Here is a 13,376-nt window from a genome sequence, read left to right on the forward strand (position 1 = left end):
CCAGCTACTTGGGAGGCTGAGGCAGGAGAATCGCTTGAACCCAGGTGGCAGAGGTTACAGTGAGCCAAGGTTGTGCCACTGCACTCCAGCCGGGGCAACAGAACAAGACTATGTCTCAAAAATAAAATAAAATAAAATAAACGAAGAGGTTTAATTGGCTCATGGCTCTGCAGGCTGTACAAGAAGCATGATGCATCTGCTTAGCTTCTGGGGAGGCCTCAGGAAACTTACAACCACGGCGGAAGGGGAAGGGAGAGCCAGCACTTCACATGGCCAGAGCAGGAGGAAGAGATAGAGGGGGGAGGTACCACACATTTATAAACAGCCAGATCACGCAAGAAGTCACTTACTATTGCAAGGACAGCACCAAGGTTGATGCTAAACCATTGATGAGAAACCACTCCCTTAATTCAATCATCTCCCAACAGGCCCCACTTCCAATATTGAGGATTACACTTGAACGTGAGATTTGTAACACATATCCAAACTATATCACCATAGTTGGGTTACATTCTATTATAATCATATTTAGTAAAAACAAATGAGAGCTTCTGTATGTGGCCCCAAGCACCAGGAGAAACCTGCTCCTTGTCCTTGAGACCCGAGCTGTTAGTCATGCAATAAGATGGTTTATCTCGAATTATTCCTTTGTTTCTGCAGTCTCAAATAAAGACCCCCACCTCCAGAAAACAAAGACAAAAAATACAACGCTAAGGCAGAGTCACTTTACTGGAAAAGACTCTTGAAGACAGACACAGATGCATGCACACACAGTCACACACATAGCACCTTTTCAGGATATCACTCTGAACTGTTTGTCTGGACAATTCCAGACAATGTAAGGCAAAATGGTGGCCCCTAGAAGTGTGCAAAGAGGTAGCTATGAAGTGGAGAAAAAGTTATTTTCCTTGGGGAAACTGTGAGTCATCATGAATGTGAAAGTAAACAAAACTTGAGAACTGCTACGTCCTGGGTCTTCAGTCAAGAAAATACCACAGGCCTGCAAGGCTTTCTGAGGGCTGGGCCACATGTAAGCCATACGTGTGCTCACGGCTCCCACACTGTGTATGGCACATCCCATCAACAAATCTTGTGAATTTTACCTTCAAACCTTATCCCCAGTGCATCTGCTTCTCTCCTTCTCTAATACTACCAACACATCCAAGTCACCATCATCTTACACCTAGACCATGACTTCTGAAACCATTTCATCACACATACATCAATAAAACAGATATATAAACGTGTGTGTGTGTAAATTTATATACATATTTATTTTTGAGAGAGAGAGAGAGGACCTCACTCTGTCACCCAGACTAGAGTACAGTGGTATAGTCCCTGCAGCCCCAACCCCCTAGGTTCAAGTGATCCTCCCACTTCAACCTCCAGAGTAGCTAAGACCACAGGCATGTGCCACCACACCCTCCTAATTATTATTATTATTATTATTTTGTACTAATGAGGTCTCACTGTGTTGCTAAGGCTGATCTCAAACTCCTAGGCTCAAGCTATCCTCCCACCTTGGCCTCCCAAAGCACTGGGATTATAGGTGTGAGCTGCCATGCCCCACCAATACATTATTTTTGAGTACATACAATTCTCCATTAGATACATGGATTTATTTATGAATAATACAGATACTATAGTATCCATAGATTATGTATGTTGTAAAATGTAAATAGAATGTTTTAAAGAAAAGGTTTGAATATATATCACTACGGTCTGAAAGTTTATGTCCCCACAACAATTAAAATTTCTGTTGAAGCCCAACCCTCAATGTGATGATACTTCTTAGGAGGCGGGACTTCGGGGAGTTGATTAGGTCATGAGGGTGCAGCGGTCATGAATGCGATTAGTGCTCTGATACAAGAAACCCCAGGGAGCTGCCCCACCTCTTCCATCGGGTGAGGACACAGCAAGTAGACCCATCTAGAAATCAGGAAACAAGTCCTCGGCAGACACACAACCTGCCAGCACCTTGATCTTGGACTCCAGCCTCCAGAACTGTGGGAAATAAATGTCTGATGCTTACAAGCTACCCAGTTGATGGCATTTGGTTATTGCAGTCCAAATGGACTAAGCCGTGTCTGTGTGTGTCTTTGCGTGTCTGTGTATAAATGTATATACACACACAGGTGTGTATTTTCTTCCTCCAGACTGTGAGATTTTTCCACAAACTCTCTATACTATGTATATCCTGGCCCTAGCCTACTATTTAATATAATTCCCTCTTAATTGATCTCCCTATCTCCACTCTTATTTCCTATTTTTTTTTTTTTTTTTTTTTCGGAGACAGAGTCTTGCTCTGTTGCCCAGCCTGGAGTGCAGTGACACGATCTCGGCTCACTGCAACCTCTGCCTCCCAGGCTCAAACAATTCTCCGGCCTCAGCCTTTCAAGCAGCTGGGATTACGGGTGCGCCCCACCACACCCAGCTAATTTTTGTATTTTAGTAGAGATGGGGTTTCACCGTGTTGGCCAGTGTGGTCTCAAACTCCTGACCTCAGGTGACCCGCCTGCCTTGGCCTGCCAAAGTGGTGGGATTATAGGCGTGAGCAACCATGCCCAGCACACTCTTATTTCCTATAATCAATTTTCCACAAAGAAAGTTTAAATTAGATCCTGCCATTTCTCTGCTTAAAACTCTCCAGTGGCTTTTCATCGCACTCAAATCTAAACTTCTTCCCCCAACCTACAACCTCATCCATGGTCTAGGCCCTGCCCGCTTCTCTGAGCCACACTGTCTGAGCCCCTCCCTCCAAGCTCTGTCACACAGAACATTCTTTGTATTCTTCCAACATACTGAGTTTATTCCCACCTTGGGGCCTTTGGACCAAGTCTTCTCTCTGCTCTGAATGCTCTACCCTGGGTCTTCACGAGTCTAATTCCTTCTGGCCATGAAGACCTCATATCAATGGCTTCCCCTAAAAGAGAGTATCTCCAGCCCTCTCAATTCAGGCACTAACCCAGCCACAGTCTTACCTGTATCTGCTGTTCATTTGTGTATTCATGTTCATACGTGTTTGTATATTTGGATATCGCCATAAAAGAAGAGAAAAAATCAACTGCATTAACTGTGATACTTAGCTCACAGTCGGCCCTCAATAAATATTTGCCAAATAAATGAATAAAGTAATTCATTAATATAAATTTTATAAACTATTGATTTGAAGTCAGTTGAATTAGGCATGGAACAGTTTTATTAAGCCTATTTTTACTTAATTCCTTCTCCCAGGCAGTCTCTGGGGAAAAAAAAAAAAAAAAAAAAAAAAAGATGACTTTAGAAATAGCCTGGCAAGGGCTCAGATTTCTTTGAAACACCTACAAGCAAGGGAGTTTGAGGCTAACAAGAGGATCACAGGTTTCCAAAAATAAATGTCCTTTTAAAAAGAGGCCACCTGCCATGCTTTGTAACAGGGCTTCAAAACCCCATGGCCAAGCCCTTTCTAGGAAACCTCAGTGATGTGCATCTCATTCGACAGGCTCTAATTGGCTGTGTTCTTAAAGGGCCTTAAAATAAATAACATGCCTTATCTGATTTGAATTATAGCCAAACCTTGTCATTTGAACACGATAAGGCTCTAGTGAAAGATATCACATTGGGAAAGGAATGTTGAACTTTTCTCTGTTTCTGAACTAGACACTTGAGAGGGAAAAAAGTTAACTTCTATGTTCCTTAATTCTGTTAAGAATTAAGCTTTGAGAGAACTAACTTTATAGAATGCAAATATCCAGACACATTATTAAAATAAATAGTCAAAGGCATAAATATTCTACAAGAGTCCAATGGCTGGCTCTCCACTGTTATTTTGTAGAAAGAATTCCCATTCAAACATACTAATTATATGTAGTATGAAGCAGAATAAGAATTTAATATCAGAATCAGCTCTAGCTAAAATTGGGTATTAGGAATTTGATGTCCATGTCCCTAATCTTATTCACATGTGCACACACGCACACACACACACACACACACACACACACACACACACGACCGTGCACATGACTCATCCAATTAAAAGAAAAAAATCCCAGAAAGCACTTGATGTGATTTGTTAACATTTTAATATAAATGTACATCAGTGTCTTAAATCTTTCAGAAATATTTGTCTCTTTTTAACCTTAAAATAAAATATTTTGTCTCGGACCGAGGCATTTTGATACTGAGCATGGAGTTGAGAGCATTATTTTTTGGCGGGGATCAGCTGGGCAGGGTCTCATTCTGTTGCCCAGGCTGTAGTGCAGTGGCACGAACATGACTCACTACCGAAGGGCATTATTTTAGAGTTAGAAACCTATCTCTTTCCTAAAATTACACCATTTGACTAGCTAGATACACACTTACTCTAATGTGTCACTTTGGAAAACAGGAATTCTGCCCTCATCATCCAGTTGGATGGAACCATTAACAGACACATGGACTCGAAGACTTGAGAACTTCCACCTGCCTTCTGGAAGCACCAACACACCCCCACCCTCATCTACCTTGTTTTGACTAACAGCTCAGGTAATGCAGCTGAGTTCAGTATCAATTTCCTAATTATTCATCCTGACTGTACTTCAGTGAAAACAAAGACATTTCTACCTCACTTGCTTTCTCACATTTTCCTCTGAAAGAAAGCTCTTGTCAGAAACTATTATGACTTGTTAGAAATTCTGTGCATTTCAGCAAGCTCCATGCTACTCAGAACACGGCCTAGGAAGGGTTTCTTATGCAAAGAACTGGCATCCTAATGAAGCAGCATAGAGAGAGCCAGTAGACCCAACTAAATCAAGACAAGTGGAAAAGAACTGAAGTCCAAAATGGGAATGGAGGCCGGGCACGGTGGCTCACGTCTGTAATCCCAGCACTTTGGGAGGCCATGGTGGGCAGATCACCTGAGTTCAGGAGTCAAAGAGCAGCCTGGCCAACACGGTGTAACCCCGTCTGCCCAAAATATAAAAAATTAGCCAGGTGTGGTGGCATGCACCTGTAATCCCAGCTATTCAGGAGGCTGAGGCAGGGGAATCACTTGAACCTGGGAGGCGGAGGTTGCAGTGAGCTGAGATCACGCCACTGTACTCCAGCCTGGGTGACAGAGTGAGACAAGGAAGGAAAGAAACAAAAGAAAGAAAGAAAGAGAGAGAGAAAGAGAGAAAGAGAGAGAGAGGGAGGGAGGGAGGGAGGGAGGGAGGGAGGGAGGGAGGGAGGAAGGAAGGAAGAAAATAGAATGGAAATGATACATAGCCTCACACAACCTGCAGGCTCACCCACACTCTGACTGCCTCCCCTGTTACGCAGGGTAGTTGTGCAAGCAGGATCTTCCATTTAGGATTGTTTCAGACCTACAGATGAGTTTCTTAAGCTTCCTGCCCCCTGTCTCCAGAATACTGTCATCTCTTCAGCAAGAAACTGCATTTTATTTTGTGTTTTGTAATTCCAGCACCTGCACAGTGTCTGTCACAGGGTTGACACCTAATGAGCTTGGACAACGCCATGGAGACACACTGATGGGTCCAGAAATCAGGCTGGACCAATCAGAGCCCTCCCCTTAAACTTTAAAATTTAGAACTATACACAATCATTACCTTCCACACTGCACAGCTGTAAGATGTAGACCAAGAGCTGCCAGAAGCCTCGTTGGCTACCATATGAAAGAAACCAGTTGGAATGCATGAGGCCAATCAATACAGAGAGAGCAACAGGAATGAAGATGGACCGAAAGAGTCCCAGTGGGATTTGTGCCTTGTGTCCAGCTGTTCCCACATCCCTGCCCTTCCCTGAGCCACACAAGGTTTCCAGGAAATGTCCCTCTTTGCCTAAGCTACGGTTGAGTTGAATTTGTATAGTTTCATGAGAAATGGTGTTCTCCATACCCTAGTGTCTGTACTGTTTTCTCAACCACATCCTAAAGGTCCTGAGGTGAAAATGTTATCCTATTGTTTCAGTGAACTCTATGGAACCCACTGTTGCATTTAGTACACAAAAGGCACTTGGGCAATGCATTGATGCTTTCTTGATAATGTACTTAGGGTCTCTCCCATTTCATAGTCAAACAAGACAGATGAAAGAAGTATTTGGATGCATATGGAGCTGGTTTAGACACCCTAACTGGGGTGATGGTGCCTGTGCTGGCCAGCCCTCAAGGCAGCCCCCAAGGAACTCAGCCTCCTGATACTTTCAGAGTCCTTTTTATAGTCCCCTTCTACTCTGTACCAGGAATGGACTTTGATCCTTTGGTCTCTGTGACAAATAGTAAATGGCAGCAGTAATGTATTGCCACTTCTGACATTCAGTTATAGAACACTGAGGCTCCCTGCTTGGCTCTCTACAGCTCTTCAGCCTTCTCTCTAGGACACCACTGGCTCCAGGGAAAGCAGCTACCACCTTGTGAGCTGCCCTGTGGAGAAGGCTATCATGCAAGGAACTCTAATTTTTTGGTGGGGGTCAGCTGGGCAGGGTCTTATTCTGTTGCCCAGGCTGTAGTGCAGTGGCACGAACATAACTCGCTACCGAAGGGCATTATTTTAGAGTTAGAAACCTATCTCTTTCCTAAAATTACACCATTTGACTAGCTAGATACACACTTACTCTAATGTGTCACTTTGGAAAACAGGACTTTTTTCTGACAGCAGCCAGTGAGGAACTGGGGCCTGCTGACAAACACAGGAGTGAACTTGGATGTGAATCCTTCAGCCCCAGTCAAGTCTTGAGACGGCTGCAGCCCCAGCCGACATCTCAAGTGCAACCTTGGGAGACACAGTGAGCCAGAATCACCCAGCCAAGCCACACCCAGATTCCTGACCCTTGGAAACTGTGAGATCAGAACAGTAGTTAATAACGAATAAAGTTCCTATGGTCCTACAAATAAGTCAAGGGTATATAGGGGTCCACGATGGCAGTGCAGCATCTAGGTATTTCACGGCCTCAGTAGTCAGGCTTAACACTGGGGGCCAGAAAGTGAAAAAATATATAATAACAACAAATGAATATGAGTTTGATGGGAGCCAGAGATCTTGGAGATGAATGCAGATGGAAAGAAATCTAAATGTCATTTTTTCCATGAGCTAAGCAAGGTTTTTGGCACGAGGAACTCAATCCCGAAATGAGAAGAAGCCCTCTGTGATCTCACTAGCTCAAACTGCAAGTACCTAATACACAAAAGGGAGTGAGCAACTGGAGTCTTAGGAGAATGCCTCTTCCTGGGATGAAAATGGCTTGCCCTGGACTCCACTGACCTTCCTATTGAGTACACGTAACTCTGTGTCTACCAGAAACCACAGGAGAGAGTTACAAAATATAATCAGTGTGTCATTCGCTGCTGTGGCAGGGGCTGGAGACTTGAGGCTATTCTTTAAAATTTGTTCAGAAATTTACGTTTGCTACTGTCTAGCATTGTATACCCTCCAAAGCCTACAAAGCCCCATGTCCTAAGCATAGACATTTTTCCACCATTAGTTCATCGACACTCTCCTTTTTGTGTTTTCCAGACTTGGATTGTCTGTTTCTTCTTTCATGACCTCTTCAAGTACTACGGATTCTCTTTGACTCAGTTTACCCGTCTTGCTATCCATGAAATTTTGACCAGCTTTTTAGCCTACATTAGTCATTCTATCCACTGGAAATTTCAAGCACTGATATGGTTTGGCTGTGTCCCCACCCAAATCTCATCTTGAACTGTGACTCCCACAATTCTCACATGTTATAGGAGGAACCTGTTGGGAGGTGATTGAATTATGGGGGCAGGTCTTTCCTGTGCTGTTCTCATGATAGTGAATGAGTCTCGTGAGATCTGATGGTTTTACATACAGGAGTCTCCCTGCACAAGCTCTCTTTCCCTGCTGCCATCCATGTAAGAAGTGACTTGCTTCTTTGCCTTCTGCCATGATCATGAGGCTTCCCCAGCCACGTGGAACTGTAAGTCCATTAAACCTCTTTCTTTTGTAAATTGCCCAATCTCGGGTAAGTCTTTATCAGCAGCGTGAAAACAGACTAATACAAGTACTTACTGTGTAAACCACAGAATTGGGTACTTGGTTAGACACTGGATTATTGACTTTTCCTCCAAAATGTCTTGCCTTCTCTCAAGACTGTAGGGATGCAGCGGCTTATGCCTGTAATCCCAACACTTTTGGAGGCTGAAGCAGGCAGATGACTGGAGCCCAGGAGTTTGAGACCAGCCTGGAAAACACAGCAAGACCCTGTCTCTACTAAAAATAAATAAAAATTGCAGGTGGTACTCACCTGTAATCCTAGCTACTCAGGAGGCTGAAGCAAGAGGCTCACTTGACCCCAGGAGTTTTTGGCTACAGTGAGCAGAGATCATGCCATTGCATTCCAGCCTAGACAACAGAGAATAATACCTTGTCCTCCCACACCAAAAAAAAAAGAAAAAAAAAGGGACTGTAACATGCAGTTCTTTGACAGTGTCAAGGTCAATGGTTTCCAAATCCAACCACCTGTTAAATCCTATTGTTAACTTGCAAGGCAGGTTTTATCTATTTCTGTATCTCTAGCTCCCAGAAGTGGGCCTGGCTGACAGAAAAGGCTTCTAAGCACACCACTTGACAGCCACTGATTTGCTTGCTGTCATTAGAGATTAGTTTTCAAGTTCTGCAGCTGCCCTGTCTTAGGGTAGTCACTAGTATCACCAAAGATTCTGCCATTATCCTTTCACTCTGACAGTTGTTCTTACCAGTTTTTTGTTTTTTGCTTTTGTTTTTTTGCCTTAAAATCATGTTTGATGTATTTTTAAAATATCCTTTAAAAAATACTGATTTCAAGTCCCCATGTCAGATTTATTGACTGAGAATTTGGGGGAGTAGATCCCATGAGAATGTCAAGTTAGGAAGCTCCCCAGATGATTGCTAAGCCTCTAAGCCTGCCCAGCTCCACAGAAGCATGTTGGACATGTCATTAAATGCTCAAGAAGCATTTTTTGATAAACTAAATTGATTCTTCTAATCTGTCTTGCTTGTCTCGGTTGGAAGTGATGGTAGATACTACAGAAACAGGAAAACAGATAGCATAGACCTAACCAACTGGAACTCTGATTGTATGAAATTGATTCAGTCTTTCATCGCATAGTCAGAATTAAAACATTTACACATCCAAGGTAGAGAAATTAATAGATATGTGATAAAACAAGTACAGTAAAACTTAATGGTACAATCTAGGTGGTATATGGGTATTGACTTAAAATTCTTTCAAATTCATAATATGTTTTAAATTTTTTATAATATAATGTTGAAATAAAATGAAAACAAAACCCATATGCATCCAGAACATTCAACCAACCTAAATTTGTTCTCCCTGGATTATTCTCTTCCTTCCTTTCCTTCTTCTCTTCTTTCCTTTTTCATTATCACTCTGGATTGTGGTCACTAAAAAATAATCTTAAAAGAAGAAGCACTTGTCATCAAAAACATGTTTCTTGAACCTGAGCTTAGTTGGGTATTTTACAAGTAAAATATTTTAATCTTGCAAAACATCAACTCTGACACTTGGGCTACAAATGCTGCTTTAGATGCTTTTATTAAAACAGTCAATCTACATAAGATAATTTTACACTAAAAGGTAAAAATTATTTTTAAGTATTTTGATGGCTTCAATGAAAAAAGTGACCAAAGTAAAGAATATGTAAATTACTCTAGTTGTTCCATAATATTTCAGCATCGTCACCCCCCAAAAAATGTGACAATAGTAGATATGATTTAATAGATAATTACATTTAATATAATACAAGTAGTTATATATCAGCCCAAGCCCAAATATTTTCTTCTGTCTGTTCAATGAGTATGTCTCATGAGCTTAAAATGGACAGTGCAAAGAATGAGCAGTCTACAAAAGCAGGTTTTATACTGCATGATAGCAGGTAAATGCCACATGATAGCTGTTTGGCTTGAAGTGCTGTTTAAAAAGCTGGGAGAGAAGGTATAAAGGGGTTCCCTGTGAAGACTTTGGCATATGCCCATGGCCTTCTGCTATTTTGATTATATTCATGTTTGATATGGTTTGGCTGTGTCCCCACCCAAATCTCATATTGAATTGTAGCTCCCGTAATTCTCACATGTTGTGGGAGGGACCTGGTAGGAGACAACTGAATCATGGGTGCAGTTTCCCCCATACTGTTCTTGTGATAGTGAGTAAGTCTCACGATATCAGATGGTTTTATAAGGGGCTTCCCCTTTCACTTGTCTCTCAGTCTCTCTTGCCTGCCACCATGTAAAATGTGCCTTTCACCTACCACCATTTGAGTGTGAGGTCTCCCCAGCTACACTGAACTGTGAGTCCATTAAACCTCTTTTCCTTTATAAATTACCCAGTTTCAGGTATGTCTTTATCAGCACCATGGAAATGGACTAATACAATGTTAAAGAACATATTATGACTGTATCAGGCAGAGTTCTTCAGAGAAACAGAGTTAATAGGGTATGTATAGATACATAGAAAGAGATTGAGCATGAGGGATTGGCTCACATGATTATGGAGGCTGAGAGGGCCCATGATCTGCCCTCTGCAAGCAGGAGGCCCAGGAAAACTGGAGGTGTCATTCCAGGCTAACTCAAAGGCCTGAGAACCAGAGATGCCAACAGTTTAAATCCCAGTCAAAGTCTGAAGACCTGAGAATGGAGGGGGTGGGCCACTATGGTGGAAATCCTGGTCCAAGTCTGAAAGTGCAGGAATCAAGAGCACTAATGTCCAAGGGCAGGAGAAGATGGATGTCCCAGCTCAAGAAGAGTGAATTCACCCTGCTAAAATATTCTTAACAGGGAGGTGTTTAGACTGGGGCAGTTCTAGTGTCTACCTAAGCCCAATATAAACAGTAAAATGAAAATAGAGACTTTACCAATTGAAACTGCAGCTGCCCTCTAACTAAGGTCTTTCCATTCTAATCAATCAAATGTATTTTCTTTGTCTTACTCCTGAGTCCACCTATAAAAGCTCTCTGTCCACCTCGCTGTAACAGAGCATTCTGTACCTCTTCTGGTTTTAAATGATGTCTGATTCACGAATTGTCCTTTTCTCAAACTCTGTTAAATTAATATTGTCTAAAATTTGGGTTTTCTTTTTTTCAAACCTTTTCTCCACCTTTGTGTTTCTATCTGGGCCCTCATGGGATCAGACCATACCCACCCACACTGGTGAACACAGTCTTCCTTACTCAGTCAACCAACCCAAAGGCTAATCTCTTCCAAAAACACCCTCACAGACATACACAGAAATAATATTTTAGCAGCTACTTGGGCGTCCTTTAACCTAGTTGAGTTGACACATAAAATGAACCATTACAATGGCCATGCAATGCATAGAGAAGAATCAAATGCATATCCCTGTCAACCTAAGGGAAGAAGCTGGGGCACAAAATATAATTTTAAGGAGTTTGCTCAGCCAGGTGCAGTGGCTCATGCCTGTAATCCCAACATTTTGGGAGGCTGAGGCGGGTGGATCACTTGAGGCCAGGAGTTCAAGACCAGCCTGGCCAACATAGTGAAATCCTATCTCTACTAAAAACGCAAAAATTAGCCGGGCTGGCAGCTCACACCTATAATCCCAGTTACTCCAGAGGCTGAGGCAGGAGAATCACTTGAGCCTAGGAAGCAGAGGTTGCAGTGAGCCAAGATGATGCCATTGCACTCCAGCCTGAGCCACAGAGCGAGACTCCATCTCAAAAGAAAAAAAAAAAAAAAAAAAAGTTTATTTGAGCCGAGATGAGAACAGCTGCCTGGAATACTCAGACACAAGTAACCTTAAATATGAGCCTTTGTTACAAGCAGGATTTTAAAGGCAAAAAAGGGGACAGGAAGTGGCTGTTACAAACTTGCTTGACAGGGATTCGCATTGCTTTACAAAAATAACATTGATTAGTGATTGCCTGTACATTTTTCTTTGTATCACAAATTCCAGAAACATGAAGACAGTAGTGACAGTCACATGGTGCAACTTTCAGTGGCATGTTAGGTAATTTATTAGCTAGTTTGGAAACTACCAGGAGGAAAGAAAGAACAAAGTGCCTTTAAACAATTGCCCGCAGTGGGTGCAGGGATGGGGAGCAAATGATTAAAGTCTCATGCTCCCATCTCTCTGAGCCTGATAAATTTTGCATATCTCACATTACTCAGAATGCTCTGAGCTATTTTTCTTTCTCACTCACAACTAAAATGTTAGCAGTCATGTTTTTTCAACTTCACTTGTAAGATAGCTCTAACAAAAATGTCCACATGCCAACAAGTTTCCCCCTAAAATAACTCTCACCACCCTTTTTCCTCACTAAACACTCGCCAGTGAAGTACTTCCCCACCAACAGTGATTTCCTGTTCCTCAGACACACCCTGCACTTCCTTGCCTCCACGCTTTCAGTCTCATCACATTCCCTGCCTGACATTCTAATCCTTGCTCTCCCTCCCCCACCGTTTTTACCTCCACCTCCAGTTTTTTTTTTTTATTATTATACTTTAAGTTCTAGGGTACATGTACATAACGTGCAGGTTTGTTACATACGTATACTTGTGCCATGTTGGTGTGCTGCACCCATCAACTCGTCAGCACCCATCAAGTCATCATTTATATCATGTATAACTCCCCAATGCAATCCCTCCCCCCTCCCCCCTCCCCACGATAGGCCCCAGTGTGTGATGTTCCCCTTCCCGAGTCCAAGTTTCCTCATTGTTCAGTTCCCACCTATGAGTGAGAACATGCGGTGTTTGGTTTTCTCTTCTTGTGATAGTTTGCTAAGAATGATGGTTTCCAGCTGCATCCATGTCCCTACAAAGGACGCAAACTCATCCTTTTTTATGGCTGCATAGTATTCCATGGTGTATATGTGCCACATTTTCTTAATCCAGTCTGTCACAGATGGACATTTGGGTTGATTCCAAGTCTTTGCTATTGTGAATAGTGCCGCAATAAACATACGTGTGCATGTGTCTTTGTAGTAGAATAATTTATAATCCTTTGGGTATATACCCAGTAGTGGGATGGCTGGGTCATATGGTACATCTAGTTCTAGATCCTTGAGGAATTGCCATACCGTTTTCCATAATGGTTGAACTAGTTTACAATCTCACCAACAGTGTAAAAGTGTTCCTATTTCTCCACATCCTCTCCAACACCTGTTGTTTCCTGACTTTTGAATGATTGCCATTCTAACTGGTGTGAGATGGTATCTCATTGTGGTTTTGATTTGCATTTCTCTGATGGCGAGTGATGATGAGCATTTTTTCATGTGTCTGTTGGCTGTATGAATGTCTTCTTTTGAGAAATGTCTGTTCATATCCTTTCCCCACTTTTTGATGGGGTTGTTTTTTTCTTGTATATTTGTTTGAGCTCTTTGTAGATTCTGGATATTAGCCCTTTGTCAGATAAGTAGGTTGCAAAAATTTTCTCCCATTCTGTAG

Source organism: Rhinopithecus roxellana, chromosome 3, assembly GCF_007565055.1.
Source record: "Rhinopithecus roxellana isolate Shanxi Qingling chromosome 3, ASM756505v1, whole genome shotgun sequence".
Taxonomy (NCBI): Eukaryota; Metazoa; Chordata; class Mammalia; order Primates; family Cercopithecidae; genus Rhinopithecus; species Rhinopithecus roxellana.